This window comes from Nanorana parkeri, unplaced genomic scaffold (assembly GCF_000935625.1).
Source record: "Nanorana parkeri isolate BGI_ZX_2015 unplaced genomic scaffold, ASM93562v1 scaffold113, whole genome shotgun sequence".
NCBI classification, from domain to species: domain Eukaryota; kingdom Metazoa; phylum Chordata; class Amphibia; order Anura; family Dicroglossidae; genus Nanorana; species Nanorana parkeri.
Genome location: NW_017306381.1, coordinates 1,432,494 through 1,439,065, shown reverse-complemented (window position 1 = coordinate 1,439,065; position 6,572 = coordinate 1,432,494).

Genomic DNA, 6,572 nt, shown 5'->3' with positions numbered 1-6,572 from the left:
CTTATAAATACAGAAGTATAAAAAATATATATATCATACATTTATGAGGCATGTAGTTACCTGGTTGCCATGGGTTACTGCTCTTTGCACGATAATCGAATAGGCCAAATGACGCACATGGCATTCAATAACAAGTAGAGTGCTGCAAATCCTTGCTGGGGCCACAGTGATATACTTGCTGGGGTCACAGTGATATCCTTGCTGGGGTCACAGTGATATCCTTGCTGGGGTCACAGTGATATCCTTGCTGGGGTCACAGTGATATCCTTGCTGGGGTCACAGGGATATCCTTGCTGGGGTCACAGTGATATCCTTGCTGGCGCCACAGTGATATGCTTGCTGGGGCCACAGTGATATGCTTGCTGGGTCAACTGTGATATCCTTGCTGGGGCCACAGTGATATCCTTGTTAGGGCCACAATTATATCCTTGCTGGAGTCACAGTGATATCCTTGCTGGGGTCACAGTGATATCCTTGCTGGGGCCACAGTGATATCCTTGCTGGGGCAACAGTGATATCCTTGCTGGGGCCACAGTGATATCCTTGCTGGGGCCACAGTGATATGCTTGCTGGGGCCACAGTGACATAACCCTGGATCACACACACAGCAGCAGCATTAAGATTTATACAACTTAGATTAATTCTAAGTGATAAGCGTGCTTATTCCCATGTGCTGTAACCCATAGCAACCAATCAGAATTCGCTCAGCTGAAACCAGCCTGGTACATGATGGACTCTGGTTGCCATGGCAATAAGGTGATTTATTGATGAGGACTGTTGGAATTTAAAGGGAGGTTTGATCCAACCAAAGCTGCTCACGCACTTTACAATGCGATTATATTGATATGTAGAACAACGACGGACCGGATAGAAATTGTTTACATAGGCCCGCACATTGCATAGCTGTCCGTAAATCTGAAGGAGATTGTACAATCAGATTAAAAGTCCATGTGTGGGGTTATTTAATATTCAGCTATATGCATGATAACTGAGCAAACTGCAGTATCCCATAGCAACCACAACTGAATTCGAGGGAGTAACAGAGATGACTAGTCCCTGCACACTGGAGAGATTTAGAGAGGGGAATTTATTAGGACTGGAACAGACACAATCTGGAGCAGTTCCCATGGCAACCAATCAGCTTCTCTCTTTTATTTTCAATGCTTAACTGAACAAACTCAAGATGGAAGCTGACATGGTTGCCATGTGCAACTGCTCCAGATTCTGCCTGCTTCAGTTTACAGATAATCTGTGTCACCATTTTCTCCTTTGTACAATATTTGGTTTCAGTGTAATTTAAAAAACTGTAGCTGGAAGCTTCCCATTGTTAGCAATTGGTTGCTATGGCCTATTACTGTTCAGAGTTATGGCTGGTTGACTCAATGGGCCACAAAATAAAGATCTCTGTTGCCCATAGCAACCAAATATCCCTTTTTCTAACCTGTTGTAAATATTGATTGTTTAGATTAGACACTAGAGCAGGGATGGAAAACTCCGGCACTCCAGCTGCTGAGGAACTACAAATCCCATGAGGCATTGCAAGATTGATCGTTGCAGGCAGAGGCAGAAGCATGATGGGATTTGTAGGTAAATCACAGCTGGAGGGCCGGAGTTGCCCACTTGTGCTTTAGAGGGAGTCCTTGTTGTCTCAGTTTTGGTCAGTGGTCAGTTACAGGCCCCTTACATTGGTGGTTAGTGATGTGCCCCTTACATTGGTGGTCAGTGAAGTGCCCCTTACATTGGTGGTTAGTGAAGTGCCCCTTACATTGGTGGTTAGTGAAGTGCCCCTTACATTGGTGGTTAGTGAAGTGCCCCTTACATTGGTGGTTAGTGAAGTGCCCCTTACATTGGTGGTTAGTGAAGTGCCCCTTACATTGGTGGTTAGTGAAGTGCCCCTTACATTGGTGGTTAGTGAAGTGCCCCTTACATTGGTGGTTAGTGAAGTGCCCCTTACATTGGTGGTTAGTGAAGTGCCCCTTACATTGGTGGTTAGTGAAGTGCCCCTTACATTGGTGGTTAGTGAAGTGCCCCTTACATTGGTGGTTAGTGAAGTGCCCCTTACATTGGTGGTTAGTGAAGTGCCCCTTACATTGGTGGTTAGTGAAGTGCCCCTTACATTGGTGGTTAGTGAAGTGCCCCTTACATTGGTGGTTAGTGAAGTGCCCCTTACATTGGTGGTTAGTGAAGTGCCCCTTACATTGGTGGTTAGTGAAGTGCCCCTTACATTGGTGGTTAGTGAAGTGCCCCTTACATTGGTGGTTAGTGAAGTGCCCCTTACATTGGTGGTTAGTGAAGTGCCCCTTACATTGGTGGTTAGTGAAGTGCCCCTTACATTGGTGGTTAGTGAAGTGCCCCTTACATTGGTGGTTAGTGAAGTGCCCCTTACATTGGTGGTTAGTGAAGTGCCCCTTACATTGGTGGTTAGTGAAGTGCCCCTTACATTGGTGGTTAGTGAAGTGCCCCTTACATTGGTGGTTAGTGAAGTGCCCCTTACATTGGTGGTTAGTGAAGTGCCCCTTACATTGGTGGTTAGTGAAGTGCCCCTTACATTGGTGGTTAGTGAAGTGCCCCTTACATTGGTGGTTAGTGAAGTGCCCCTTACATTGGTGGTTAGTGAAGTGCCCCTTACATTGGTGGTTAGTGAAGTGCCCCTTACATTGGTGGTTAGTGAAGTGCCCCTTACATTGGTGGTTAGTGAAGTGCCCCTTACATTGGTGGTTAGTGAAGTGCCCCTTACATTGGTGGTTAGTGAAGTGCCCCTTACATTGGTGGTTAGTGAAGTGCCCCTTACATTGGTGGTTAGTGAAGTGCCCCTTACATTGGTGGTTAGTGAAGTGCCCCTTACATTGGTGGTTAGTGAAGTGCCCCTTACATTGGTGGTTAGTGAAGTGCCCCTTACATTGGTGGTTAGTGAAGTGCCCCTTACATTGGTGGTTAGTGAAGTGCCCCTTACATTGGTGGTTAGTGAAGTGCCCCTTACATTGGTGGTTAGTGAAGTGCCCCTTACATTGGTGGTTAGTGAAGTGCCCCTTACATTGGTGGTTAGTGAAGTGCCCCTTACATTGGTGGTTAGTGAAGTGCCCCTTACATTGGTGGTTAGTGAAGTGCCCCTTACATTGGTGGTTAGTGAAGTGCCCCTTACATTGGTGGTTAGTGAAGTGCCCCTTACATTGGTGGTTAGTGAAGTGCCCCTTACATTGGTGGTTAGTGAAGTGCCCCTTACATTGGTGGTTAGTGAAGTGCCCCTTACATTGGTGGTTAGTGAAGTGCCCCTTACATTGGTGGTTAGTGAAGTGCCCCTTACATTGGTGGTTAGTGAAGTGCCCCTTACATTGGTGGTTAGTGAAGTGCCCCTTACATTGGTGGTTAGTGAAGTGCCCCTTACATTGGTGGTTAGTGAAGTGCCCCTTACATTGGTGGTTAGTGAAGTGCCCCTTACATTGGTGGTTAGTGAAGTGCCCCTTACATTGGTGGTTAGTGAAGTGCCCCTTACATTGGTGGTTAGTGAAGTGCCCCTTACATTGGTGGTTAGTGAAGTGCCCCTTACATTGGTGGTTAGTGAAGTGCCCCTTACATTGGTGGTTAGTGAAGTGCCCCTTACATTGGTGGTTAGTGAAGTGCCCCTTACATTGGTGGTTAGTGAAGTGCCCCTTACATTGGTGGTTAGTGAAGTGCCCCTTACATTGGTGGTTAGTGAAGTGCCCCTTACATTGGTGGTTAGTGAAGTGCCCCTTACATTGGTGGTTAGTGAAGTGCCCCTTACATTGGTGGTTAGTGAAGTGCCCCTTACATTGGTGGTTAGTGAAGTGCCCCTTACATTGGTGGTTAGTGAAGTGCCCCTTACATTGGTGGTTAGTGAAGTGCCCCTTACATTGGTGGTTAGTGAAGTGCCCCTTACATTGGTGGTTAGTGAAGTGCCCCTTACATTGGTGGTCAGTGATGTGCCCCTTATGTTGGTGGTCAGTGATGTGCCCCCCATACATTGGAGGTCAGTGAAGTGCCCCTTACATTGGTGGTTAGTGAAGTGCCCCTTACATTGGTGGTCAGTGATGTGCCCCTCATATTGGTGTTCATACTAATGATATGCTGCCATGTAGGCACCAGGAAAAGATTTCTGGTAGCGCGAGGAATTATGATCTACTAGGGTCCCAGAAAGTATTGGTGACCTCGTGGCCAGGTTGCCCTTGAGTAGAGCCTATGTCAGGTTTTTACTATTGTCTGTGTCTTGGTTGGAGAGATTTTCCCTCACTTCCTGCCAAGACAGGAAGTAATGGGAAATCTCTCCAACGGGATTGTAGACCAAGACTGAAACACATTACTGGTAGAGCGGGAAAGGGTTAGAGCTTAAGACAATGTTTTAATTGCTATATGTGACATCCTACCCTGGTGACAACTACCTCCCTATTTCCTGTTTGGGTATCACCGCAACAGGAAGTGAAGGCAAACCTTCCAAAAAAGGTGTCACAGATAAATAAAATCTGGGGGAAATGTTATCCTTTCCCACACTGTATCCAAAGCTAAAACTTGGCTGGAGTTAGGCTTTAAAGGAGAGGGAAACTGTTACCATGTAGTCAATATCACACCCCGCCACATGCTAGTCTGGCTCTGGCTAGGCCACAGGGGCGGAGGGGGGGGGGGTTGCGCGCTAAGCAATACAAACATACAACGGGCTTACCGCAAAATACAAAGTGACAGCTGGGGCCACCATCACTGCACTGATAGGTAGGGCAGGTTATGCAAGGATTTATGTAATTCCCGTGTGTTCTCAGTAACAGGATCCCACCAGTAGTGAAGGGATTAGGATCAGACACAGAGAATGGGGATAAATTCCTAATCCCAGATCCTTTGTCACCTCGGAGACGCCCATCTCCTTCAAGCGTGACATGGCGGATATAATACAATGTAAATACCTATAGAGTACACTTGTCTTATGTAACACAGTACACCCAGCTCCGGTTTTGGCAACCTTTGCCAGGGTGGTTGGCCGGCTCATTTTTTGGCAAACGGACAGCTCTGTTGATGTGCGGTGGAGCCGTACCAGCTCCATTTTGTCCGTGGCGGGGGATTATGGGAATGAGTGTAATTTGAAAACCTGTAGCTGGAGGGGCGACCAGGGAAAAGCACCCTCCCAGTGCCCAGGGCATGTGGCCTGGTATCGCAGGGAGGGGGGTCCCCCCCTTTCCGGCCCTGCCAGGCCTATGCTCAGATCAAGGGTCTGGTTGGGAATTGTAGTGTGGACCCCACATTTTGATCCCCCCATTTTTGGGGGTGGGGTTCCTCCTTAAAATTCCTACCAGACCTTAAGGGCCTGGTATGACTTTGAGGGGGAACCCCACACACTTTTTTTTTGTTTTTTACAAGGGGTCCCTCCTTAAAGGAGAACTATGAGGTGAGTGATTTTCACACAGCCTCATAGTTCGAGCCGACGTGTGACAATGAAACTGTCACACGTCGGCTCAATAGATCGGGAAGTGAGCGAACACATACCGTTGCTCACTTCTCGATCATCTCCCTGCAGAGAGCTGTGACTGTCAGTCAGGGCTTCCTGCAGGGATTCCCCCCCTCCCCGCTCCGATCCTCCAGCGCTGACTGGCGGAACGGACGCGGGAGGGGGCGGCACAGCTGGCTCTGCCTCTAGATAGGCAGAGCCAGCTGTCACTCTCGCAGCTGGGCGGATCTCCACAGTAATGTCGGAATCCGTCCCGGCTGCGGCGGTCTCAGTATACCGTGAGCTGTAGCTTGCGATATACTGAGCTTTGGGTCATGGGAGGAGGTTAGTATATGTCCTCCCATGACCCTTAGGAGAACTATGGGGAAAAACACTTACCCCATAGTTCTAATTTAATCTTCCTACCAGACCAGAAGGGTCTGGTATGACTTTTGTGGGGAATCCCACGCTTTTTTTTCAAAATAAAAAGAGGTCCCTCCTAACATTCCTACTAGACCTAAATGATCTGGTATTGTTTGAGAGGGGGAACTGCACGCTTATAAAGAAAAAAAAAAATGTCCGGGCAGTACCCGAGTCCCCATACATGTCCCCCAGGGCAGTACCCGGATCCCCATACATGTCCCCCAGGGCAGTACCCGGATCCCCATACATGTCCCCCAGGGCAGTACCCGGATCCCCATACATGTCCCCCAGGGCAGTACCCGGATCCCCATACATGTCCCCCAGGGCAGTACCCGGATCCCCATACATGTCCCCCAGGGCAGTACCCGGATCCCCATACATGTCCCCCAGGGCAGTACCCGGATCCCCATACATGTCCCCCAGGGCAGTACCCGGATCCCCATACATGTCCCCCAGGGCAGTACCCGGATCCCCATACATGTCCCCCAGGGCAGTACCCGGATCCCCATACATGTCCCCCAGGGCAGTACCCGGATCCCCATACATGTCCCCCAGGGCAGTACCCGGATCCCCATACATGTCCCCCAGGGCAGTACCCGGATCCCCATACATGTCCCCCAGGGCAGTACCCGGATCCCCATACATGTCCCCCAGGGCAGTACCCGGATCCCCATACATGTCCCCCAGGGCAGTACCCAGATCCCCATACATGTCCCCCAGG